Raw genomic sequence first — 27,265 nt, 5'->3', positions numbered from 1 at the left:
ATAGGCATTCCTTGTTAGCTTTGAACATGTTAAGTCCTGCATGTCAAAAATGTTTTAGCTTTCACAGCCTGTAATTTACCAGTCACTGACACTGCTGTGTTGCTATTAATATGGATTAAACATTTTTTGATCTGCTGTCATCAAGTCATCCTGGAAATTCAGAAGTTCACTTGATAAAGGGCAAATAATGTCTAGTAAGTTGACAGTTTGTTTCACAGAATTCTTCATCGTTCCCCTGCGTGTCAACTGTGAGGAAACTGGGAGTGTCACGCCCTAACCTTAGAGAGCTGTTTTATTTCTCTATTTGGTTAGGTCAGGGTGTGATTTGGGTGGGAATTCTATGTTTTCTATTGCTTTGTTTTTGGCCGCGTGTGGTTCCCAATCAGAGGCAGCTGTCTATCGTTGTCTCTGATTGGGAATCATACTTTGGCAGCCTTTTTCCCACCTAATGTTGTGGGTAATTATTTATTTTCTGTGTGTGTTTGTGTGCGCCACGGTTGCGTCACATTCGGTTTCTGTTTAACTGTTTTTATTTGTGAAAGTTTCACTTTAAGATGTGGAATTACATGCACACTGCGCCTTGGCTCATCTATGACAGGGAGTTTGAAGACAGTGAACACGACAGGGAGTTTAGTCCTCTTTGTCATTGTGTTTTCTATGACCCCGTAGAGACAGCGAGAGAGAGAGAGGACATTTTTGTCTCGCTGACTAGTGGTAAAATATACTCTGGGGAGTCCGTGCTTCACTTGGTCCCAAGGGTCAATGTTATTTTGGTGGGAAAGACCTTGACTGTGCATAAGTCCGGTATGGTTCTTAAATGATTTGGATAGACGAGATTCAAATGCACTATAATAGATAGTTACACTGTCATGTTAAGACTAACTTTCAGTCGGAGAATGATTTTTTAAAATCAGTTTACAGCGAGTCAATGAGCCTCGAGGCTGTGGTTTCTCTGTGCAGATGGTCCAAAATGCATGAACACAATTTTGCAAGGTCTCTTTTAATATAGCATTTGCAATGCACCAGTTATGTGTGTTTTAAAACATGCCCCGCAGCTACCCAGGCAATGATGCCTTCACGAAATTCATGAATAAACCAACTGCAGATATTTGTCAATGAACATGGCAGTCAATTTTATTTTATTTTATTTAGTTATTTATTATATATTTAATTGTTGATTTTCCCCCAAAACATAATTGCATGCATACGTCTTGGTGTATTGGCAGAAGTGTGGAAACAAGTTTGATATTAATCTCTTCAAACACCCCAAATGTTAGTTTGATTTAATCTCTTCAAACAACCCAAATGTTAGTTTGATTTAATCTCTTCAAACAACCCAAATGTTAACGCCTAATCAAATTATTATTATTATTATTATTTAAGTTCGCTTGCATCTTGCATCTAATCAAAAGGAAAGTTTACTGAACCATTTGCTCACGATGAAAGAGGTTTATGGCTTGGCTGGTTAATGTTTTCTTTAAAATGAGGTGAGAAGTTAAAGGGACAATACAGTCCAAAATCAGATGTTTTCAGATGTTTTCTAATGTCATGATGTGTTCACAACCCAGGTCGTCTGTTTTATATCCAGCTTTATGCCGCAATGTGAAATGTATGTGAAACGTAAACCCCATGTAATGTTACGGTGCTTATATTTTCCATTAATTGGGGTTAACACATGTAGTAGACATGTATCTACACATCCAATGACATGGGATGTGGACTCATATTGACATTACACTGCTTTGGAGGTCTGGAAACATCAAACAAACTTAGATTTCAGAGGGCCATGTCCCTTCAAAACCCCCAATGCCAACCCCAGTCAGATTATAACTTGTGCTGTACTCAGAAACCCTTTTGTCATATAGAGTTGCAGTTTGGAGAAGTTTAACCTCTTTAATGTACTGCACTCAGCCAGTCCTGATGTTTTTAGCCTGTACATCTACAGCCCTTTGTGTCATTATTTCACCCAACATTTAATCTCATACTTCCCTTTCTTTATGTTTTGTCACACTATGCTTTGAGCCACTGGCAGGCTAAGTATAATCCATTTTTTGCTGTGGTAGATTTAGTAATACTGTACTTGGCTTACTAAGCAGGGATAGAGCTCAAAGCATGCTGTACAGTAAACTTTTCAACAGTATGGGTGAGTGAGCTGTAAAAGACTGAAGTTGTCCTTTGGGATGAGTGATACAATGCCGAATGGTGTCAGTAGCTGTTGGGCCAAAAAACACAAAGTTAAACTAGCTCTGTAGGTCCCTTACCAAAAAAATGCAAACAGTTGTGGCAAATATTTGGCCCATTTGCCATATATTTACCGCAAGCTCATATTTTCACATGCAAATTGGTTTTGCGGCAAACTGTTGCGGCCAATTTGCAACTTGTAAATATCTGGCAAACAATTAGGGTAATTTCGTGGCGAACATTCTACTGTTTGCGGCAAACTTTCTTCAAACTCAGTATGAATATGCAAATTAGATCAGGTTTTTGGTTACTGTGTGTTAACACCATTGAAATGTTGTATCTGCATAAACCAAATCACATAACTTTAAATGAACTTGCATCTCACAGAGAAAACTAAATGTACTAAATACACTAAACATGTATTCAATGCCTTAACAGATAAAAATGAAAACTAAATCAAACCCTATTGCCTTTTTGAGTGATAACGGCCCTGTGGAAGTCCTTTGTTCAAAGCTTGTTGAATGCATGCACTGAAACAATCAGAAAACATGTTATATTTTGTCATCTTAAAAGGTAGACTTAGCGGCTGATGGGAGGGTTTGTCTTTGGACAAATGGGGTCAGCTGTTACAAAGTTGCCAAGAGGTTGCTTGCTTCTCACTGATACTGGTATTCTATATATTTTTCAGCAAGGAAACAATATTTCTGCCTTGTATAAATGCTATATAAACAAACCATGTAGCTAGCGTCAACTGGGACTTACTAAATCAACCCTTAAATCTGTTCCTAGATTTGAATTAATTTAGCAAAAATATGATAGCTAATGTTAGCTAGCTAAGCGCTAGCCAGTCAGTGGTGCTGACAGATTTGAAACTGGTATCAACAAAATGTGTTTCACTCTATCGACATAAAATATGACATTACTAACTAATAGACACAATTTAAATGTTTATTAGGAAGTTGAATTTATATGTTTAATTAATTAATTTAGTTCCAAGACCAGGTTACTGGTCTTCTGGTGAACTTATGTTTACACCAGAAATGACTTCTGGTAAACTGTTTGCCACTAGTAGAGAATAAATATTGTTGCTTCAGGTTTACTGCAGATTCACCACTAGTGACAAACATTTGCAAACGTCTGGCAACATTTTGTGGCAAACTATTTAGATTGCAGCAAATCTGCCACAAACTTGAGGGAAGTTTGGCACAACAAACTCCCTTTTGTAAGGGCTATCTCAATGTTTCACAGTCTATGAAGACCAGAGGGAAGTTTTATCATCAATATATAATTTCCTCTGAGACTTTGGATCTGTCAGGACAAGTACATTTTGCACTTGCAAAAGTTATCCCTATTTTTACTTTCATATCCTCGAACCGTATTAAAGCTGTTCAAATATTCATTTGGATCTATCTCCTCCATGCTTACTGTACATGGTCTCTTGATAGATACCTTAAATCTCTTAACAAGACATATTGGACAACTTTTAGCCCGAACAAAAACATTTTGAAAACCGCAAACTTTCTGGGGTTTTTCTCCACTATGCAACCCCAGTAGAATTGAAAACACCTCAGGTTAGGATGCTCTGTCTTAAACGATACCAGTCAAATGGCACGCCTTCTTTGACTTGTGTTTAGGATCTGGATACATGCCAAGGCTATTGAAGAAACAGTGTTTGATGTATTCTTTGGCCCTTTTGATTATGTTTCATTGGCTTAGACCAGGGCTCTCCAACCCTGTTCCTGGAGAGCTACCGTCCTGTAGTTTTTTTCTCTCGCTCCAACCTTAATCACCTGATTCTAATAATTAGCTGGTTGATAAGCTTAATCAGGTTAGTTACAATGGGGTTGAAGCAAAAACTACAGGAGGGTAGCTCTCCAGGAACCGGGTGTGAGATTCCTGGCTCAAATGATGTAATATTAATCTGTTTGACATGTTTCCTATAGTCCTATTGAAGGCCTACTGTGCACGCTTTCCTTCGGATCATGCTTCGATGTTTGTAATGGTATCGGGTAATCAGTAAACCAGGGAGTGTAATTTATCAGTAGAGTCCAGAAGGAATCAAGGATGCATGAAGGAATAAGTCACCGATGTTGCTGTGTCGTCGAGCATTTTTTTTTGTCACAGTTCTAAGCGATCAGGTTGCCCTCTAAGGAATTTGAATATTTCTCCTCAGAGAAAGATGCACTATTAAAATGCAATGACATTTGATTCATGTTTGTCTTGTAAATTACATTTACCTTCTCATTTACCATGAAACGATTTGCAATATTGTGGCGTAGTCTTCTTTATGATGCTGATCAGTTTCAAAGATCCAGGATATTGGCTAGTGCTGAGCAATAAACCAAAATGTTGTTTCTGACATCGGATCAATTACTTGAATTCCATTTAGGTTTTTTTTTAATGAGCTCAATGAGCCATTTCTCTAGAGAGAAATCCTATCAAGCACGAGAGACATCAAATCAAGAATGAACTGTGGGACGCTGTAGGGAGTTGTAGCTTCTAATACGCAAATATTCTACCTAGTTCAGCGCTAGAAATGTGGTAATTAACTACGATGACCAGAATACATTGCGCATGTTCTTCCCGGCACCACACCCAGACGACATGAGAGAGGAATGTACACAACACAGCAATGAGAGGGATGTAGACAGTTCTGGAGGTATACAGTGTATTCGGACCCCTTCCCTTTTTCCACATTTTGTTATGTTACAACCTTATTTTAAAATGGATTACATTTTTTTCAAATCCTCATCATTCTACACACAATAACCTATAATTACAAATCCAAAACAGGTTTTTAGAATTATTATTATTATTAATAATTTTTTGGTACTTTTACCGCTTTTTCTCCCCAATTTCGTGATTTCCAATTGGCATTTACAGTCTTGTCCCGTCGCTGCAACTCCCCTACTGTAACGCTCGATGAGTGAATGGGTCAGGCGCAGAGAGCAAAGGATGCGGGGAAAAACACGCTTAAATGTCCAAAAATTCACAGGAACAAAATAGTATACCCAACACAAGTGTAACTATAAAACAAAATAGTACTCTATTGTGAAATACTAGGACAGTGAGAAAACCCAACAAAACACTAACACATCTCACAAATACAGAAGAACAAGCCCGCACAAACAGAAGCGGGCTAAACGAACTTAAATAACCCCACCCTAACAACCAAACAATGAACAGGTGAAACCAATTAGACAAAACCAAACGAACCCAGAACAAAGGATCGGTGGCAGCTAGTAGACCGGCCACGACGACCGCCGAGCGCCACCCGAACAGGAAGGGGAGCCACCTTCGGTAATATTCGTGACACCTACGGACTCGGGAGAGGGGAATGTGAGATAATTGTGTCCTCCGAAACACGACCCTGCCAAGCCGCAGTGCTTCTTGACACACTGCTCGCTCATTCCGGAAGCCAGCCGCGGAGGAAACATCGTCCAACTGGCGACCGAAGTCAGCTTGCAGGTGCACTGCCCACCACAGGGAGTGGCTAGAGTGCGATCGGACAAAGACATCCCAGCCGGCCAAACCCTCCTCTCACTCAGACGATGCTGGGCCATTTGTGCGCATAGGTCTCCCGGTCACGGCTGGCTGTGACACAGCCTGGGATCGAACCCGGGGCTGTAGTGATGCTTCAAGCACTGCGATAAAGTGCCTTAGACCTCTGCGCCAGCTGTTTATTTTATGTTTGCAAATGTATAAAAAGAACTACAGAAATACCTTACAAGTATTCAGACCATTTGCATCAAATTTGAGCTCAGGTGCATCCTGTTACAATTGATCATCCTTGAGATGCATCTACAACTTGATTAGAGTCCACCTCTTGTAAATTCAATTGATTGGACCTGATTTGGAAAGGCACACACCTGTCTATGTTTTATTTAACTAACTAACAAATTCTTATTTTCAACGACAGCCTAGGAACAGTGGGTTAACTGCTTTGTTCAGGGACAGAACGACAGATTTTTACCTTGTCAGCTTGGGGATTTGATCTTGCAACTTTCTGGTTACTAGTCCAACGCTCTAACCACTAGGCTACCTAAGGTTCCACAGATGACAGTGGATGTAAGAGCAAAAACCAAGCCATGAGGTCGAAGCTCCGAGACAGGATTGTGTCCAGGCACAGATCTGGGGAAGAGTACCAAAAGATGTCTGCAGCATTGAAGGTCCCAAAGAGCACAGTGGCCTCCATCATTCTTAAATGGAAGAAGATTGGAACCACCAAGACTCTTCCTAGAGCTGGCCGCCCGGCCAAACTGAGCAATCGGGGGAGAAGGGCCTTGGTCAGGGAGGAGACCAAAAACCTGATTGTCACTCTGACAGATCTCCAGAGTTCCTCTGTTAGGGATGGGAGAACCATCTCCGCAGGACTCCACCAATTAGTATTTTACAGTAGAGTGGCCAGACTGAAGCCACTCCTCAGTAAAAGGCACATGACAGCTCAATTGGAGTTTGCCAAAAAGGCACCTAAAGGACTCAGACCATGAGAAACAAAATTCTCTGGTCTGATGAAACCAAGATTGAACTCTTTGGCCTGAATGCCAAGGGTCCCGTCTGTAGGAAACCTGGCACCATCCCTACGGTGAAGCATGGTGGTTACAGCATCATGCTTTGGAGATATTTTTCAGCAGCAGGGACTAGGAGACTAGTCAGGATCGAGGGAAAGATGAACGCAGCAAAGTACAGAGAGCTCCTTGATGAAAACCTGATCCAGAGAGCTCAGGACCTCAGACTGGGGTGAAGGTTCACCTTCCAACAGGACAACGACCGTAAGCACACAGCCAAGAAAACGCAGGAGTGGCTTCGGGACAAGTCTCTGATTGTCCATGAGTGGCGCAGCCAGAGCCTGTACTTGAACCAGATTCAACATCTCTGTAGATGTTCCCCATCCAACCTGACAGAGCTTGAGAGGTTCTGCAGAGAAGAATGGGAGAAACTCCCCAAATACAGGTGTGCCAAGCTTGTAGCGCCATACCCCATAAGACTCGAGTCTGTAATTGCTGTCAAAGGTTCTTCAACAAAGTACTGAGTAAAGGGTCTGAAAACGAATGTAAATGTTTTTGCTTTTGTCAGTATGGGGTATTGTGGGTACATTGATGGGGGAAAAACAATCTGAATACTTTCGGAATGCACTGTAGCTCTACTACCCAATTGTTGGTTGTAGAAGTCTTGAAAGTATGCCTTATATACTTTGAAGAACTACTAAAATAGTTATTTTGTCAGAAGCCTTGCAGCATTTGCAGCGGTGGCAACCAATAATCAGGGGCTACTCTTTTCACTAGCCAAGGGGAGCACATAAATAATGTGAGATGGTTGTCTGGATGTCTGGCTGCTACTACCTGAGCAGAGATGAGATGTTGACTAAGAAATGAAGTAAAAGTCCTAATTTAAAAAAAAAAGTTATACACAACTGAAAGTAAAGTAATGTGAATAAATGATGGTTAATAAGTGATATGCAGTAATGATCAGTCACTACCATCATGGGGCTCTCATTAAAGATGCAGCATGTAACTTTATGGGCGACCCGACCATTCTCATTGAAGGCAAGTCCAAGAAGCAGTAGACATGTTCTATGTGTGCTATTTCTATGCTTTCTGTTATTGAATTTAATTTTTGCGTCTTTTACTTTCGGTTTTGTACACCAGCTTCAAACAGCTGACAATATATTTCACAGCGGTTTAGATGGTACAGTGATTCTGTACTCCATGCATTGCTTGTTTTGTCACAAACTGAAATTAAGAACTTTTCCATTATTATTATTTTTTTTAAACATATTTTTGCATATTGTACTTTTAGCTGCTTTATTCTGTGTTGTTAGAGACAATGGATTTTTGTTTTCAATGTTTTGGCAATTGACTGAATTTCAATTAAAAAGCTCTAAAATAATTAGGGTCATATTTCAGAATGCATTTCATGTTTAAAAAAAAAAGGATGTTCTTTATCCTGCATGGTTTATTTGGTCTGGCATAGGTATAATCTGGCATAGGTTTAATCTGGCATAGCCTATTCTAGACCCATGTGAAACAGTGAAAAATCCTAAATACACAGTATTTAATACTTTCTTAATAGTGTCTAATTCTTTATTATGAGGACATTACACTATGAGGCCGTTTCATGCAGTTGATATTGTGACATGGCAGACTACCACTTCGAAAGTGATGTTTAGTTATAACCAGACTGTTTATCCCTGGGTTGTCCCCTGTGTCTTGCAGCGTGTCAGCAGCAGTGTGCCCCAGCATCCTGCAGAGTGGTGAGGGTGGTGTTTGGGATGCGGAGAGCCGTATAGGAGCTGAGTGGGCACCTCACCTCAACGCCGTCTGCTTCCTGTGCCGCTTCAAGATGGATTAGAGACTAACGCCTCCGGAGATCAAAGGTACGTTATGTAACGTAATCAGCCCCTGCTCCACTGCTCTCCTCAATAAGGCTTTGGCCCGGGAGTAGAGGAGTATAGAGGAGCAACAGAGGGAGTGTGAAGTCCCGCTGTTGTTTGTCTAGTGTAGTACAGTGGGCTACATTGTGGTCGGCCATTACTCCCCATTGAACATGTATGAATGTGCCAGAGGGGGCTGAGAGAAAGAGCCAGGCTGCTTTAATGCTGTAAATTGTGCTGCAGACATCACACTTTTCAAGGATGGGGAATTAAGAAAGACAGGACTGCAGACAGGACCTTACCTGGTCACAGGAAACCCTTTGAAGATTTTTTAGGAAGACGGAGCTCTCTTGTTCACTGACTTGCAAGCAAGCTGCATGGGAGGGATGGGAGGACTAATATACTGTAGCACCACCTCTGAAGTGCCAAAGGGAAGGAATTTATTTGTTTTCCGTGAAGCACAGTTGTTACAGTTTAAACATGGGTGAGATGTACTGTACTATCAGTATTCGCTGGAGATTGTCAAGCCCTGAACTTAGAGAGCCTTTTTATGTCTCTATTTGGTTTGGTTTGGGGTGGGCTTTCTCTGTTTTTGTTTTCTATGATTTTGTATTTATATGTTTTGGCCTGGGTATGGTTCTCAATCAGGGACAGCGGTCTATCGTTGTCTCTGATTGGGGACTATACTTAGGTAGCCCTTTTCCCTCCTTTCAGTGTGGGAAGTTAACGTTGTTTGTGGCACAAAAGCGCTTAAGCGGCACTGTTATTGTGGATTGTTTGGTCCTATTCATTCGACGGCCGTGACAGAGATATTCTCCCTCTTGACTTCTCCACTTTGTTTTCTCCTGTCGGAATCTTCCTGCATGTGTTTGTTGCTGTAGTATAACGCCAAAACAAGCCATTACCCTTTTCACACTATTGTGCAGAGCTAAACCAAACTGTGCTGCCTCGCATATCTTATTTACACATTCTTCTTTTCAGCATGATTCCAGCCAATGTGGGCAGCAGGTAGCCTAGCGGTTAAGAGCGTTGGGCCAGTAACTGAAAGTTCGCTGGTTCCATTCCCCGAGCTGACAAGGTGAAAAATATGTCAATATGCCCTTGAGCAAGTCACTTAACCTGAATTGCTACTGTATGTTGCTCTGGATAAGAGTGTCTGGTAAAATGTAAACATGTAAATGTCACCAGCTCTGTACAGCTTGGCTTGGATTGGCTCAGTAGTGTGAAAAGCCCTTATGAGTCTGAAGAAACAGAACCAAAATTGCCTCAGTTACGGTTTTATTTGTTGAGAAAGGGACTTTGTTCAAAATCACATATGGTGCTGAGTGTAGCAGGAGATCAGGATTTTATGCAAAGGCAATTTTTATTCACGGGAAAATAATATGATGCAATAATATGATGCAGCCGGCAGATCATACAGAGGCTGTCTCCATTATCCACCTGCTGTGCTGGGCCAGGGAAAAACAACCACATTCAAAGGAAGCTTAGATTGACACAAAGAGGATCTGAATTTCCCCAAACCTGCAGATACTGTATCTTCCAGATGGCAAACAATGTTTATGTGGAGTCAATCACAGTGAAAGGGGTTAAGTATTTTAGAGCTGCCTTCCTCACCTGTGAACTTTTTCACCCAGCATGCATTGTCTGGTATATCTTGTGTCATGTACTTTTCCCTCATACACACAGATGCAGATGTGCACACAGACGTACACACACGCTCACTTGCCTTGAAGAAAATATGGCAAGTGAGCGTGGAACAAACTGTTTACTGTATTTGTGGATGAAATTTCAATACAAAATTAATGCACTGCATGACAGCCTTTTCATATATTTTTTTTTAAGTAGCCCCAGTCCTCCCAACAGACTGCATTGGTATGGTCTGAATACAAATGTAAGAATACACAGTCTGCTCAGAAAGCATGGCATCGCTCTGAAGTACTGGCCCTGTGAAATCCACTGGGAACTGAATTTGACTTAGCCGACTTTGGCCCAGATATTTTTCAATTTCATAGCATACTGTATGCATTCTTGCATGACATGCACGTATATCACTCTGCTGCAGATCCTGCAAAAATATCCCTCCACTGTACATAAACCTCTGCTTTTATATCGGATCCTAAATCACCAGAGTGAATTTTATTTTTACTCAAGCGTGTTTATCATCTTCATTAAAATGGCCATACTTCATACTGTTTACCATTCAACTTTGTTTACCATGACTTGCCTAGTTAAATATAGGTTCAATAAAATCAAATACAAAATCATTTTAACCGCTCTCAGCGATGCTCCAGTAACAGCATTGTGGTGCTCCATCCTCAAACTATTCCTGTGTGAGCCGTGCAGCAAACAGAGCCTGGTGGAGTTGAATCTCTCCAGCCTGTCCTGCAGTGTGTGTTCACTGAACTCATCAGGTCCAGTCTGCCGCTGGGGTCTCCTGCCTTTATCCATGCACCTGAGAGTTGGAGATAAGCGACACTGATTTTTGTCTGCTGCTATGTAACAGATTATTTTGTGAGACGGGCATCAATGACACAGGAATCACTGGAGGGGATGTCTGGGCTGGCCAGAGAGAGCACTGTGAGTGTTGTTAGAGAGAAACTTATTATCTCAGAATACCATTTGAATGAGAAACAGCGGACGTGTATGTGTGTGTGTGTGCGTGCATGAGTGTGTGTGTGTGTGTGTGTGGTGTCCTCCCAGAATGGCTACATGGTCATCATTCCAGTTGTGCCCCTGTCAAGGCTTGGATTAATGCATAAGGTCATTGACTTGTGGGTAAGGCTGTGTAATCAGTAGCTTTTACTGCTGCTATAAACCGTTTTCACTGTTTTTTTGGTCACAGAGTTCAAGTTCTCTCACTTCATCAAGAGAGCGAGTGGCAAAGGGCACGGGAGAGAGAGTCATGCGGACTGAGTGCGTGTCACCGATTCGCTTCCACCCATCATGCCATTTCCCTAAATTTCACTGTCAGTTTTCTTATCAGGCAAAGATCATATTTTCAGACAGATGCTCAGCTTGTGCTTATTCGTGGTTGTGCTGAGGTTCCTGTTGTCCTTCCAGGCGATCGTCCTATTGCCCATTGAAATTCAGTTTTATTCACTTATGTTTGATCAGTGCTGTTTAAATAGCTGTCTCAATATTTGTGGGCCCAATTGTGAAGATGCCTGGCTGTTTGGCTTCATCAGTGGAATTTAAAGTGTTCCTGTCCTCTCACACTCTGACAAGTCTAGCGGAAAATGAAATTAGGAGAGTAGGACCAGTTTGAGACACGACTCCCAGCTATCCAAGTTCTGCCTGTGTTGTACATTAAATACACAGTACAGACAAGTACTGTATAGGGGAATTCAGAATCAAGGTGATTGGTATGCGATGACCGTACGTGTACGCACTGAAACGTGCGACTCATCAACTTTTGCGAATTCAAGAGATGTTGACCTTGAGTAACTAGTTAGAAAACCACTTCAATTATATGACCTGTGTTGCTGTTGCTGTCTCTCATATATACCCCATGTAATTCACAAGAGTATGCCCTCTGCAATGTGTACTCCTATATACACCATGTAATTCACAAGAGTATGCCCTCTGCAATGTGTACTCCTATATACACCATGTAATTCACAAGAGTATGCCCTCTGCAATGTGTACTCCTATATACCCCATGTAAGTCACAAGAGTATGCCCTCTGCAATGTGTACTCCTATATACCCCATGTAATTCACAAGAGTACGCCCTCTGCAATGTGTACTCCTATATACCCCATGTAATTCACAAGAGTATGCCCTCTGCAATGTGTACTCCTATATACACCATGTAATTCACAAGAGTATGCCCTCTGCAATGTGTACTCCTATATACCCCATGTAATTCACAAGAGTATGCCCTCTGCAATGTGTACTCCTATATACCCCATGTAATTCACAAGAGTATGCCCTCTGCAATGTGTACTCCTATATACACCATGTAATTCACAAGAGTATGCCCTCTGCAATGTGTACTCCTATATACACCATGTAATTCACAAGAGTATGCCCTCTGCAATGTGTACTCCTATATACCCCATGTAATTCACAAGAGTACGCCCTCTGCAATGTGTACTCCTATATACCCCATGTAATTCACAAGAGTATGCCCTCTGCAATGTGAAGTAAACAAAACTGCCCAGAACTGCAGATGCACTGTTGAGGTCCTTTTTTCTTCAGTACCTTTGTGAATTACATGGTGAATATATGAGCACACATTGCAGAGTGTGTACTCTTGTGAATTACATGGTGTGTATATATGAGTACAATTTGTAATGCTAACAACAGGTCCCACTACTCTAGGCTTTACAGAGCATAACACTCTCACTTCCAGCCATAACAGAATGTATCATGGCCAGCTCCGTAGGATGTCTTGTGTAATGAGACCTGTAAAAGCTCATATGGGGAGAGAGCTTCTTTAAGGACTCGATGTGCTCTTTTCACTACCTTTTCCAGTCTCAAATGAGCCTGCAGCATTCCTACCCGTTCGACTGCTTTCAACAACATCAACCTATGTCATTCACATGGTTTGATTTTACTTTTCACCTTTAGCTTCTAAAGGTGCTGATTAATTCAAAGGATGCCCACATACTTGAGTACAGCTGTGAGGCTTTCACAAGCCAGAATTTCTTATTGCCTAACTTTCGAGACGTCAATGTACAGCAACATTTTTTAGATGTCATTGCAGAACACCCACCATATGCATATACACACACACTGAGCTGTGGGGCTATAATCAATATAGCAGTAGAACAAATGTCACCATTTCAGAATAGAACTTCAAATAAAATAAATCATTGTAGACTACAGCAGAACACACATATGAGAATATATAGGCCTCCTGCCTATTTGATAATATAAAGCACATTCAGGTTCAACTTCACAGTACAGGAACAAGTTTGTAAAGGGAAAAAAAACCTACCCTAGTTTTCAAAATCTCCCAGAATGACTCTTCCCGTGTCAAGTCCATTTAACTCCTGACAGTCAATTTCTTGCTCAAAGCTATAAGCGCGCCTGTGGCTGTGAGGTTAAGCCTCCTTCCAAGGCTGTTCGGGAAGACTCTGGCTGTAGTGTCTATTTTTTTTTGTATTTTGAATGTTAGCTATAATCTGGGTGTCCTCTTTATCCTTGTGTACAATGCTTGCTGCCACCAAATGTGCCTTGGTTCTGGCCTGTTAAAAAACATTTCTTTCTGAGGGCTCTTTGTTGGTGTTTTTGACGTCGGAGGCAGAACTGTTCATGTACATTCCGCCCACTCTTTTGCTAGTTTAATCCCTCCAGTCGTTTCTAGACCCAAACTCCTTACCTTTTTGCATGTTGTACAGCCCAGCATTGAATTCTACATGACAAGCCAGGGGTTATTCACTGAGTCTTGACTCGCTAGTAACCCTATTAACTAGTGTAGGTGCCGCTGGAAAGAGTCTGACTCGCTAGTAGGGCGGTGGTGATTTATCCATTTTTTTTTTTAAATCTGTCTTTCCCACAGTTTAAAATCCAGCAAGCAGACGACTAGGCTACGTGACGTGTTTACTTTGGCACCTCTTCACTAGCCGACCACCACTACCAAGACCTGTGTCAAGATCAGTTACTAACCCCACCGGCCCTCCTCATAACCTCCATGTACAAATAAGAGAGCAGGTCGCAAATCAGTGTAGCAGGATAGGATGATTTACACAGAAGGATCACCGTGCTTTTACGTGATGATCTTTCTGGCGGGTGGGAGAAATAACGAGGTGGCAACTTGATTTAACACTGATCGTGTTTATAAGAATGTTTACAGTTGCGAACAGTGAAACAATGAATAAATCATGCTGTGAGAAGTACCAGATCCGGGCAAATAGGTGCCGGAACGAACGAGTCAAATCTGAGAGGTGCCAGATCCGCTTCAATTTAAGCACTGGCAACAGGCCACTCTGTATCAGGCTTAACCTGTTCTAGCTGAACGGACACAGGTAGAGGGCGAGACTGCACAGCCCTCCCTTGAGAAACCAAATCAAATCTCTCTAACAGGAGCTCAAACAGGTACATATCAGCACTTGACCCCTCCCAGGACCACACAATTACCCAATTGGCAATTACAACGAATAAAATGGTTCTACAATATAAAAAGCAATTCCTACATCCATTGTTACATTGATACATTTGTCTCAACCAGACTTAATGATTATTAGCCTAAGGGTGTTTTATCACCATTCATACGTGGAACAATCATTATCTCCTATTCAACTCCAAAGCGTGGTGGGTGAGTAAGCTGCGTGCACATCCAGAATGACAGAAGCATTGGACGCGGTGCGTTTCAGAAAAAAAACAACAAGAACATAACCTTTGAATAATGACATCAGTGTTCTTCAGGTCGGAGCTCTAGAAAGATGCCCGATGTTTCCAACTTGGATGACCGTTCAAAAGATGATTTCCCCCAGACGGAGCTCGAGTTCCAAGTTGTGGTTGAAAGCACTGAAGTCAGAAGTCTGAGATTTACCAGTTCGCAGTTGCTCTGAACGTGACAACAGACACATGGAACTCCGACCTAACCCGGAAGTATTATACAAATGATTCAAATGAAATAAACAGAACTTCTACCTCATAACTCGTGCGGACGTTCATGTGCACAATAAACATCATGGCCACTCAGATGGTAAGAAATGGTCAATTAAAATGTAGCGTATCAAACATGAAACAGAAATGTCTAAGAGTTGCAATAAACGGTACGGGATGAAATGATGAAACACTAGCAGTTATTCTAGGAGTAGATGGGGGGGAATATACATTTGCCCACAGGAGGTTGGTGGCATCTTAATTGGGGAGGATAGGCTCGTGGGAATGGCTGGAATGGAACGGTATCAAATACAGCAAACGCATAGTTTCCATTCAATTTACTCCCTTCCAGACATTGTCCTGAGCCGTCCTCCCCTCAACAGCCTCCACTGGATTTGCCACGTTATACATTTACCCATGTGAAAAGCAACAGCAAACATTTAACCCACCTGTGTTCAGTGACAGTTTGCTGGTCCAATCGAGTGTGCGTTTCACTAGCCAGTCTGTTGCAAGAGGGATTCAGCGGCTACTGTCTCCAGCTGTGTGGAGAGGAATCCACAGAGACTCTGTGTCACACAGTGAGTGACAAAACGTTACGAATCCTGGCCAGCTCATTTCAAGTCACAAGTCGAGTCCAGAGGCTCCTTGCCCAAGTCAGGTCACAAGTTGTTTTATATCAAGTCAAGTCTCAAGTCATAACATTTGTGACTCAAATCCAAGTCATGTGACGAGAGTCCACAACTTTGCTCTTCTATACGGTTGCCATTTTAATATTTATGAACCTGCACTGCAGTTCCTTCTATTTCAATAAGGCTGTAAGTACAAAAGATGTACTATTGTGTATTCATATTTTACAATTGCCTCGGCCGCATGTTGACCCGGGGCCATGTGCTGCATCTCTGTAGATGTGCTTGTTGCTGTAAATGAGTCTTCCAGCAACTTGTGTTTACGTTTGCTTTGAGAGTGAGAGAGAAGGGAGAGAGACGAAATGAACCATCTCGAGATGCGTAAAGAGAGAAGGGATGGGGTTGGGAGGGAGGGATGAAGAAAGACAAAGACGGAGAGAGACAAATGGAGGGGCAGAATGAGACCATGCCATTCTTACTTATCTAGTCAGAGTAGAGTGGAGGGAAGAGGCCTGTCGGGCCCAGGCTACAGTCGCATCTGGTTCCAGTGGAGTGTGGTGAAGGGTGGCTTTGCTAGAGCTTGGTAAACACCATTTAGGATGGAGGAGGGGGGAACATCAGTAAAAAGCCAATGTCCTCTTGCCTGATTGATAGAACCACTTTGTTCTGTATTTCTATTATTGCAGTCTGATGAGATGTGGGCTGTGGAGGGTGTGAAGGAGAGGAGGGCAAGGGGGGTTTTGCGCCCATATCTATGCTTTGTCTTTTTCGGTGTAACATTTAAGTGAGCAAGCAGTTCCCAGATAGCAAAATTATTATGGCCCAAATCCAGCCCACCGATACCAGGTAATGTGACCAGATCTGGCCCACAGTCGTCTGCTATCTGGGCTGTAGCCTAGCTACCAGTCAGAGCCTCAAGATTAACAGAGCAAGGTTTTGTATAGGTTAACACTGTGACATTTTACACAGCTTTCCTTTCTCCATTGTACCTTTAAGCCTGCACCGAGGCATGAACATTTCTCCCACTGGCAGACAGTGTATTGTGGAGCTGTGGAATGGGTGAAGACAATTTGCTCTGAATAACCCTGTGTATGGGCCCCGAAAGAGTGACAGCTCCTTATCACTGCTACTGCCAACTAATCAAAGTTGAAACCGGGTCAGGCTGAATTTAAGAGCAGCTAATTAAAATGTCCGGGTTATACTCGAAACGGCGCTTCGTTTATCTTCTCATGCAGAGTCGGATGGAGATATGGGCCGCGTAATATTAGGGGGTCTGAGTATTACTTCCAAGTTCAACAGCATCAGATAGCAGGAACATTCCAATGTCTTCATGGTGGGGGTGTAGGGGGGCTAAATCTCTAATAGGAGCTATATCTAGACTATATTCCCATGTTTCTGTACATCTGCCATTCCGGTGTGCTGTGCCAAGGCCTTTTCCAAAATGCTGTTTTCACAGGCTGCTTGAGAGGAGCTGGTGTTGATGGGAAAGCAGCAGTGGGGTGTGAAAAAGGTCACCCTTACTCGATCTGCCTGGCTGTCCCCTTGGCTATAGTACTCTCCTCTCGGGGGAAAGCCATTTTACACCCAGTGACACTTCCCAAAATAAGCACATGTTATTGACGAATGATGGATGCTGAGCCATGAAAAAAGGATAATCAAGTGCCTTGAGATCTTATCTCCATTGTCATCTGCTGTGCTTGCAGAACAAGACATCCTCAATTGTTGAAAACACAACGAGCCCAGTACTCTAGATGTGCATGAGCACTTTCTGTAAATCCATCAATGGGTAGTTCACAATTTCTGGGAGCGTTTTTTTCAACCCCAGTGGAATGTTTTTTTTTATACTTAAAAATTGCTAAACCCTTTTAATCTTTGATTGGGGCACGTAATATAGAATTGTAAATGAGAGTATTTGGAGAGCTTTGTCTAGATTTTTTATTTATTTATTTATTCTACCTTTATTTAACTAGGCAAGTCAGTTAAGAACAAATTATTATTTTCAATGATGGCCTAGGAACACTGCAGGTAAACTTGCTGATTGAAATGCAGCCATGTTTGAGCCATGGTAGAGGATTTACCTCAGAGAGAAAAGGCTTAGATTGACGAAGGCAAAATCTCTATGGCCCAGATAAGAAGCATCAGCATCCGGCCTCTCAACATCAGCATCCAAGACAAGTCATTTGATGCTTCCCCGCTTTTATTGAGCAAAAAATTAGCTTCAGAAGCTCTTGAACTTAAAATCTCAACCTATTGACCCAAAGTGTTGATTACCCTGGTAACCTGTCTCTTATCTCTCTAAGACCCTGTTTAAAACAGATTAAGGGAGCCTATTATCTGGAAATCTTTAGATTGTGCATAAAATGCTCAGCATGTTTTAGTATTCCTTATCTTAATAACAAGCATAGCGAGGGGAGTTTGGAAGCAGCAAAGCTGATCACGGAATGGCTCATTTTCTTTGTGTGGCCCACCTTAAAGTGTAATTTCTCACCAGCGGCCGGTGAGAAGCATTAATCTGAGCTGGGTTGGTCGCCTCCTGGCTTGGCCATGATCCTGAGTGGGGTGGATCTGGGGGAGGTGAGCAACAGCAGGTGTAATATCTCAAACCGGACAGGCCATGAAGTCTGGAGATAGTAGTATTCCTCCTCCACACAGCCACAGAATAACGGCACCACGAATTAGTTTACTGCGGGCCCTGAATTTACTGCCCTCCCTGCCAGTCGGTTGGCCCACTTAGTATGCGTCTCCAGCCCCACACCGTTTTCAGAAACAGGCCTTCTGAAGAAGGCTGCTCTGAGGGCAGTCTCTGCTCAGGGTTTGATGTATAGCCTTCCATAAAGCACTTTCTGGCGCTCATCGTTTTTTGTTTCACGTTTTAAGCACACTATTAGACCTTTTCGTCTCTCAACTCTCAGCCTACAACAACCACCTTATATTTTAGTAGCTAATGAGTAGCGATGAGCCCCCTTCGTTTGGATTGTAAAAAGGTGTGAATTTATCAACTCCAATCTTTTATCCGTATCGGCATAAATCAACATTGTTGTAATAAACCTTGAAATGTGTCTTGTCCGCATTGGACTCTACATCGGATAGTTGATAAGAGATGAATATACGTTGATACGGCGGTCTTTCTATGAACCTCAACTGTATCATCTTTTGTGATGATTGAGAATAACAAAGTTAACAGCACACTAGCTACCGAAACGAAATTGTACATTCACCATTTACGTTTCAGCAATAAGATATTACAAAGAGGTTGGGTTCCGAGTGAACTAATAAACGTACGTGCTCTTTGAGAACATCCAATTTGCCATCTGCCGCTGGTGGTATGTGTCCCCCGTCGTACTCCGTACCAAGAGTGATCACTTCCCTATGACTTCTGTAGAGGTTTTTGCTTGCATCTTCAAATTGAATTAATCAATCTAATAGGGTGTGTGGTGACACCACAATCAGATCAGAGCACTGGCAACAGGCTCTGCAAATAGGGAATCTAATTGTCTTGTGCAGAATAGTTCTGGGGGCCCAGGTAATGCTTCTCTAAAGGGATCAATCCATCGTCTTAAATGTGGGCCCTGCCAGACAACCTGGCCACTGTGTCCTTGAGCGCGAAGTATATCGCTCGGGAAGAAAAGTGAAACGCGTCTGATCTTCTTTGTTATTCAGTTAGCATTATAATCATATTTTTCGGGGTTATTTTTTTTGATCACTTGCTATCGGAGCTCCGAAAGATATTTCTCAATTGCATTAGGCAGTACCGCAGAGGCTGTGGTGTTATCTTGTAAATTAATCATTTCTACCCTGCTGTGGATGTGTGACTACCCCTACAGTGATTCGTTTGAGAATACTCAAACTTGGCCTGCACTTTTTATAATTAGTTGTCTTCGACATAAGCATTTGTTTGAGAGGGTTACAGTTTATTTCAACTTCCGTCAAACAACTTTTGGCTATTTATGGTCAGAAATGAATCCGCTATTTTGAAGATCTATTTCCTTTTGAGACTTTTATTGGCGGCTTGGATCACAATTGTGATGCATATCTTTAAATGGGATAAAATACCATTTTTGCCAGAAAGCCGTCATCACTTATCCCCTGTTGATGGAAATAACCATCTCAGTTTCTGACTCGCTTTTGACCTTCAGACAGTGACAGAGAGCGTACAGTAGCCTAGCCATTAGCTCATAGAAGATATGGCCCTATGTGATGAGGTCAGTATAACACAAGAGAGGAAGGAAACTGATCCCCATTCACTGAGCAATGGCTGTCGAAGCTGACCCCCCCCCCCCCATTATTGCACCCCTGCCTCACAAACATGCCTGCAAAGATTTATCCCAGCCGTAAGTCTCGCGGAACTGGCATTGCCAAAAAATGTCCCCCTCCCTCCCCCTTTCCCTGTCGCCCTCCCTCCTGTCCCATCAGTCTGGTCGTGTCTGAGCAAGAGTCCACTGCGGGGGAAACTATCGCAGCTCCATATTGCCCGTGCCGCACAATGTGGCACCTGCATTAATCACAGTGTAGAGTCTATCTGCTCTGCTCCGCATTTTGGGGGGGGGGAGAGGAGAAGAGGATTGGGGGGAGGATTTGTGATAGAGGGACTGGGGCTGCAGCATAAGAGGAAGCAAGGAGTCAGCAGAGAGCTAACAGGATATGAGATGGAAGTGAAGCGGTAGGGAAAGGGAAGCAAGGGCTGGGCCAGTGGATTAGGCGTGCTGGGCCCCGCAGTGCATTTGTTTACTCTACTGCTGTTGATTCGTTTAGGGAAATGGGGGGGGGGGTAGAGGTGAGTATATGACAGAGCAACAGAGGAGTCATGCCTGGGCTCTCTGGCTCTGTGAAGCTAGCTTGCTAGCAGACACACTACAAACAGAGCCTTTACTCTACTGTCAGAGTACAGCTGTGTCACTATAATACACTGATGGCCAGAGATAATATTGCAGCTTACCCACTTTTTTTCCACATTTTTCCATCTACACACACTACCCCATAATGACAAATTGAAAACATGTTTTTTTTTGGCAGTGATTACAGCCGAGAGTATTTCTGTGTAAGTCTCTAAGATCTTCGGACACCTGGGTCGTACAGTATTTGCACATTATTAATTAAAAAAAATATTCAAGTTGTTTAGTTAGTTGTTGGTCATTGCGAGACAGCCATTTTCAAGTCTTGCCATAGATTTATGCCGATTTAAGTCAAAACTGTAACTTGGCCACTCAGGAACTTTCACTGTCTTCTTGGTAAGTAACTCCAGTGTAGATTTGGCCTTGTGTTTTAGGTTATTGACCTGCTGAAAGGTGAATTTGTCTCCCAGTGTCTGTTGGAAAGTGTTATTTTGGGTAACAGTAGTTTCAGTGTCATGTTGGGTTATAAGCAGGTCAAGAAGAAAAACAAACAATCAACACAAATGCATAATGAGAGTATTGACTTTAGATGTTATCAGACGTCTGCCAATGGCAGGGCAAATGGATAGTTATTTTACAGGTCCTGAGAGTGTGAGTGAGTGAGTGAGTGAGTGAGAGAGAGAGAGAGAGAGAGAGAGAGAGAGAGAGAGAGAGAGAGAGAGAGAGAGAGAGAGAGAGAGAGAGAGAGAGAGAGAGAGAGAGAGATCTCCCCATCTTCATGATGAATGGTGCGACTGCCAATTCATTTCTCGACTCTTTTTGAACGTGTGCCAGGCTATCAAGGCATTCAGGCAGTGTTTTTGAAATATTCTTTCAATTTCCATTCACACAAACATTGCTTTGGAAACATTTCAAAGAGCATTTGTCATGGTGGGACTGGCGAATTGTTCAACTTAAATCAGAACAAAGTGACATGTTCCGGCCCCTATACCCCGCAATGTTGTTCTGACCAGCCACGTCCAATAATGTCCATTATTGGATCATTTTTGGGTCAACGAAGGAAAGTGTTCACACTACATTGTATACCCCCACACACCCACCCACTCTCAATCATCCACAGTATCTGTTGAAACATGACTTTTCAATCATACCTCTTCTGCAGTTCATTAACAGTCGAGGGGCTCAATCAAATAAGGCAAAAGCTACCATGGTGATTGTTTCATTTGACACTGCTACCCCTCTCCTGTCAATACTTATGATGTGAGTCTTCCATGGCATGACTTGAATAAACATGTTGATCATGTCATGAATTGACCATTTGTTGTAATTAGCGGGAAAACAAACACGTTTGACACCAATCTGACACCTGACAAAATCACTTTTGGGCTAGCTACCATATCAGCGATGTTCAATGGAATGAGTGGAACATTATTTATGACCCCCCCCCATACTTTATGATGCAGTTAGATGGTCACAGTGTTGTCCCCCCTGTCTTATTTTATAAGGCAGTACGCTGCATTTATAATGGATCTGTCCATCCAGAACTTTTCCCATGTGGCAACGACATAAGGTTTCCCATCCTAACAGCCTCACTGAAATGAAAGGATATCACATCGCAAAGAGGTGCCACTTTTTTATGAGTCGGTACGTCTGGCAGCCAGAGTCCAGCGGCATCTTATCAGCTCAGCACTTTCTAGTTCTCTTAAATATGAGATGCACTAACTTTATAATGTCCACATAGAATTCTGTTGGTTGTTGTGCATTTCCTTGCCTATATTACTTGGCTAGCTATTTCTGTTTATCTTACTTTAATACCCAATTTTGTGTTTACATTTACATTTAAGTCATTTAGCAGACGCTCTTATCCAGAGCGACTTACAAATTGGTGCATTCACCTTATGACATCCAGTGGAACAGCCACTTTACAATAGTGCATCTAAATCTTTTAAGGGTGGGGGGTGAGAAGGATTACTTTATCCTATCCTAGGTATTCCTTAAAGAGGTGGGGTTTCGGGTGTCTCCGGAAGGTGGTGATTGACTCCGCTGTCCTGGCGTCGTGAGGAGTTTGTTCCACCATTGGGGGCCAGAGCAGCGAACAGTTTTGACTGGGCTGAGCGGGAACTGTACTTCCTCAGTGGTAGGGAGGCGAGCAGGCCAGAGGTGGATGAACGCAGTGCCCTTGTTTGGGTGTAGGGCCTGATCAGAGCCTGGAGGTACTGAGGTGCCGTTCCCCTCACAGCTCCGTAGGCAAGCACCATGGTCTTGTAGCGGATGCGAGCTTCAACTGGAAGCCAGTGGAGAGAGCGGAGGAGCGGGGTGACGTGAGAGAACTTGGGAAGGTTGAACACCAGACGGGCTGCGGCGTTCTGGATGAGTTGTAGGGGTTTAATGGCACAGGCAGGGAGCCCAGCCAACAGCGAGTTGCAGTAATCCAGACGGGAGATGACAAGTGCCTGGATTAGGACCTGCGCCGCTTCCTGTGTGAGGCAGGGTCGTACTCTGCGGATGTTGTAGAGCATGAACCTACAGGAACGGGCCACCGCCTTGATGTTAGTTGAGAACGACAGGGTGTTGTCCAGGATCACGCCAAGGTTCTTAGCGCTCTGGGAGGAGGACACAATGGAGTTGTCAACTGTCAACCGAGATCATGGAACGGGCAGTCCTTCCCCGGGAGGAAGAGCAGCTCCGTCTTGCTGAGGTTCAGCTTGAGGTGGTGATCCGTCATCCACACTGATATGTCTGCCAGACATGCAGAGATGCGATTCGCCACCTGGTCATCAGAAGGGGAAAGGAGAAGATTAATTGTGTGTCGTCTGCATAGCAATGATAGGAGAGACCATGTGAGGTTATGACAGAGCCAAGTGACTTGGTGTATAGCGAGAATAGGAGAGGGCCTAGAACAGAGCCCTGGGGGACACCAGTGGTGAGAGCGCGTGGTGAGGAGACAGATTCTCGCCACGCCACCTGGTAGGAGCGACCTGTCAGGTAGGACGCAATCCAAGCGTGGGCCGCGCCGGAGATGCCCAACTCGGAGAGGGTGGACAGGAGGATCTGATGGTTCACAGTATCGAAGGCAGCCGATAGGTCTAGAAGGATGAGAGCAGAGGAGAGAGAGTTAGCTTTAGCAGTGCGGAGCGCCTCCGTGATACAGAGAAGAGCAGTCTCAGTTGAATGACTAGTCTTGAAACCTGACTGATTTGGATCAAGAAGGTCATTCTGAGAGAGATAGCGGGAGAGCTGGCCAAGGACGGCACGTTCAAGAGTTTTGGAGAGAAAAGAAAAGAAGGGATACTGGTCTGTAGTTGTTGACATCGGAGGGATCGAGTGTAGGTTTTTTCAGAAGGGGTGCAACTCTCGCTCTCTTGAAGACGGAAGGGACGTAGCCAGCGGTCAGGGATGAGTTGATGAGAGAGGTGAGGTAAGGGAGAAGGTCTCCGGAAATGGTCTGGAGAAGAGAGGAGGGGATAGGGTCAAGCGGGCAGGTTGTTGGGCGGCCGGCCGTCACAAGACGCGAGATTTCATCTGGAGAGAGAGGGGAGAAAGAGGTCAGAGCTTCAACTTTTACTAACCATATAGAAGACCTCAGTTGGACAGACTCAGGTCTGTCTACTTAGCTCGTACTTGGTTTAACTTACTGTACCTCAGATATGCCCCAGCCATACTGTAGAAACCAGGGAACAGCACTTTTTAAAAAATATATGTAGTCAGTTTACAATATTTGGATAGAAAACGTAAACAGGAAAAACATCAACGTCATAAACAGATGCGATAGAGGTTTTGCAATCAGACTTTGATAGTCTACAACAGGTGTATTCAAATCATACCATAGAGGTCCAGAGTACTGCTGGTTTTCTGTTCTACCTGATAATTAATTGCTTACACCTGGTGTCAGAGGTCTAAATCAGTCCCTGTCCAGAGAGATTTTTTAAACATTTTTAATAAGAGGAACTGGCTTCGAGGTCCAGATTTGAATTTGAAGGGTCTACAATATAACTGGGTACAAAATAGTTGTTTGCGCCAGGGGGACATTTGCGTTTTCCCCTCATCTGAGATTACTCACATTTTTGCCTCTATCTCTGTGGGAATGCACTGAAGTACTAAACAGTGAAGGGAAGCGCCATGTGTGGCAGTTTAAGTGGATGTGGCTACTTAGCGTAATATCTAGATGCATTTAGCAACAAAATTGCTCTACTTCGAGTCTAAGGAATAAAGATTATGGGTATTTATTAATTTACACGTCATTTTGACTGTCAGTTTATGAGCAGATCTCTTGCTGACTGTAATATGGCAGCTGCTGAATGGAATAAAGAGTGACATATCGTATCACCCATGACAACAATTCACCTAGGTCTTATTAGCCTAGTAGAAGCCCAGCCTGAAATCAAATCAGATCACATTTTATTGGTCACATACACATTTTTAGCAGATGCTGTTGCGGTGTAGCGAAATGCTTGTGTTCCTAGCTCCAACAGTGCAGTAGTATCTAACAAAAAAGCAACAATACACACATCTAAAAGTAAAGTAATGGAATTAAGAAATATATAAATATTAGATTGAGCCATGTTGGAGTGGAATTGACTAAAATACAGTTGAATAGAATAGAGTATATACATATGAGATGAGTAAAGCAGTATGTAAACATTATTAATGTGGCCAGTGATTCCATGTCTATGTATATAGGGCAGCAGTCTCTAAGGTGCAGGGTTGAGTAACCGGGTGGTAGCCGGCTAGTGAATAGTGGTTATTTAACAGTCTGAGGATCTTGAGATAGAAGCTGTTTTTCATATCCTGGAACATAAAACAATATAAAGCATGGATTCTGATTGGTCAGACCAGCGTTAAATAGACCTTAGCACGGGTACTTCCTGTATGAGTTTCTGCCTATGGGAATGTAGGAGCAAAATGGAGTTGTGATCTGATATGCCGAAGGGAGGGCCTTGTAAGCATTTCGAAAGGGGGAGTAGCAGTGGTCGAGTGTATTACCAGAGTTTTCCTCAAATTTGCTTGTTTAAATGTATTCAGACTCAGAAATAAATCATGTACATATGTAGTACATGTATGACATATGGAATGTACAATACAGTGAAAATCCCACACTATGCTACATTTAACAATGTATGCTCTTCATATTTGAGTATGATTACATTATTTTCACACCTTTAAACCAAGCGGTTGATGCTAATGCTAACATGTTTCATATAGTATGGCAAAAGGGCAATAATGTAAGTCAGTAGTGTTGGTAAAATCACTGGGAAGCCACCCCACCCATATTACAACCTATGTGTTGTGGTAATTGTGTTGTCTGCTCTATAACCTGTTAATTCATATGCCTTGCGACTGTGATAAATAGGCCTAAAGGCCGAAATAATAAGAAGACACAGTGTCAGAATAAATTCAACCACACCTTTGTTTTATCACAAAACCGGATAGCAACCTCTGTCTGGTGAAGTCCATAAAGCATATTGCATGTACAGTAACAGAGTTACATGCCCTACAGCATGGTCAAGGAAGTTAATGTTTCCGACAATTTCGGACCACTAAACAACTATTGATTTAGAACCACAGAGAGTTACTGCAAGTCGCAAAGAAAACAGGAGCTGCCTTCACTATTCCAGCACCATTTCAACTTCAACATTTCAACATCATCAAATCATAGTTAGTTAGCTTAGTCTAATACAGTGACAACTGAAAGATACCAAGAAGAATTTAGTCCAATCAACAGTAAGCTAAATATGATGTGGCTGTCCATGGTTCTGATTTCTGTGTGTGTGTGTGCGTGCGCCTTCATGCAAGTAGAAAAACATGTTGACTCACCCCACTGCCATCCTCTTCTCTTTCATGTTGACGAAACGGTCAATCACTCTGTCATACACTACACGCTTATTTTTTGTTGTCCTAGGCTACCTGGCTAAATGCTTGCTCGCTAGCCTAACTTCCAGTCATGGGCAACGTTAGATAACATTAGCCTTCTACATCTAGCTACATATTGAACTTCCATTCTCTCAGACTAGGGGCACAACAATGTATGAATTAATGGTTGGATCAGAAACGCTGTTATAATCATTGGCCAGTACAGAGAATTAAGTCAAACCACAAGTCCAAATCCATATCTCCATCAGTGGCAGTCAGTGCCGTTTAAGATGAGGGAGGACAAAAAAAAAAATCATGACCACCGCCTTATTTCTATTACAGAATATTGGATGACTCATTTATATTCTATTCACCCAGTTCAATGTAACAGAGCTAGGTTTAGGCTACTACGTGATACTCTAATTTTCCCTATACCCATAATGAGATTGTTACAACCTAGCCTATGAATGAAGGTTTACAATGTAGGTGCACACATGTCGAGAGACAAATTTCAGGTGACAGACAGTCATCTTGCACACTCTTGCCTGCATCTAGCTGACATAGGGTGCAATCATTAGTCCAACAGTTGCACAGGAGAGTTTCTATTGGACAAGTTCAGGTATGTTTATCCCCTTTTTGTTCCATTTGCTTCCGTTTTAAGAATCGTTTTTCAACAGAATCGGCTGAATGAATATACCCCTGATCACGCATAAACAGTTCACTCTCATAACATACACGTTGTATTCCTTCTCTTCCCTTCACTTGTGGACTACAGCTGATGCACAACACATCAGCTGTATGTGATTAGGCGAAAACACCTTTCCAAGCCAGACTGCTACACACAGCCTA

The 27,265-nt window shown here is 42.7% G+C and overlaps 1 protein-coding gene across 2 annotated transcripts in view; it reads left to right on the top strand.

The window, feature by feature from the left end:
• Positions 1 to 27,265, top strand: part of LOC118386320 (glutamate receptor ionotropic, kainate 4-like) — a 440,995-nt gene that overhangs the window by 133,467 nt on the left and 280,263 nt on the right. For both annotated transcript variants that reach the window (XM_052525982.1, XM_052526002.1), the window contains exon 2: positions 8,397 to 8,557. The gene's annotated coding sequence lies outside the window, so the exon portion shown is untranslated. The remainder of the gene's footprint in view (positions 1 to 8,396; positions 8,558 to 27,265) is intronic.

Source organism: Oncorhynchus keta, chromosome 1, assembly GCF_023373465.1.
Source record: "Oncorhynchus keta strain PuntledgeMale-10-30-2019 chromosome 1, Oket_V2, whole genome shotgun sequence".
In the NCBI taxonomy this organism is placed as follows: Eukaryota; Metazoa; Chordata; class Actinopteri; order Salmoniformes; family Salmonidae; genus Oncorhynchus; species Oncorhynchus keta.
Note: the sequence above shows the minus strand (reverse complement) of the source record. Positions and strands in the feature narration are given on the sequence as shown.